This window comes from Panicum hallii, unplaced genomic scaffold (assembly GCF_002211085.1).
Source record: "Panicum hallii strain FIL2 unplaced genomic scaffold, PHallii_v3.1 scaffold_55, whole genome shotgun sequence".
Classification (NCBI taxonomy): domain Eukaryota; kingdom Viridiplantae; phylum Streptophyta; class Magnoliopsida; order Poales; family Poaceae; genus Panicum; species Panicum hallii.
The window spans coordinates 76,155-76,908 of NW_020356197.1; positions in this window are offsets into that span (position 1 = coordinate 76,155).

Here is a 754-nt window from a genome sequence, read left to right on the forward strand (position 1 = left end):
GCGGCTTCGACGACTTCTAGGCATTTGTCTCCCAGTCGACGTCCCTATGGCGCCCCGCTCTTCATGTATTCATTTTACGCTTCCGCATTCCTTGAACTGATTCTTGATTCAGTTGTAATAAAGATATTCATTTTATAATTTATACGCTTTTATTCGTGACATGTGTTGTGATATCTTGATAATCTGTTGTATATATGCGTGACTCGATCCTGGCGCATATATGATTGCTCGATTTATGTTCTTATAAATCGGGTGTGACAATTTCTCTTGAGGCCTTCAAGAGAAATCCCCCTCAACCTTGGGAACTAACATGAGCCCGCTAGTCCGGGCGAGAAAACCCGCAAGGTAAGATCCCGATAAACAAGATAGAAAACAAAGCCTAAGCTAGAGGAAAGAACTTCCTCACACAAGTTGTAAAACTTGGAAAGATAAATAAATGCGGAAAGTAAAGCTGACTCAAAAAGTAAATAAGATAACTTATATTTGATAAATGTCAAAGGGGAAAGATACAAGAGCTATACCAGGCTTCCGATGATGACTTCGGAATCCCGAGACAAGCTCAACTCGACTCTAACTCCCAAACTACTAAACCTAACTCTAGCAAGTAAAATGAGTGAAGAGAACTCCTTGTTTTCTAGACAAGTGAGGTGTGTTGGTCTATTTATTGTGCTTCAGGGTCGGTTCTTGCTGCATAGCTTGTTTTGTAAGCAGGTATGGAGGTTGAAGTAACTTCCATGCGAAGATGAACACCTGG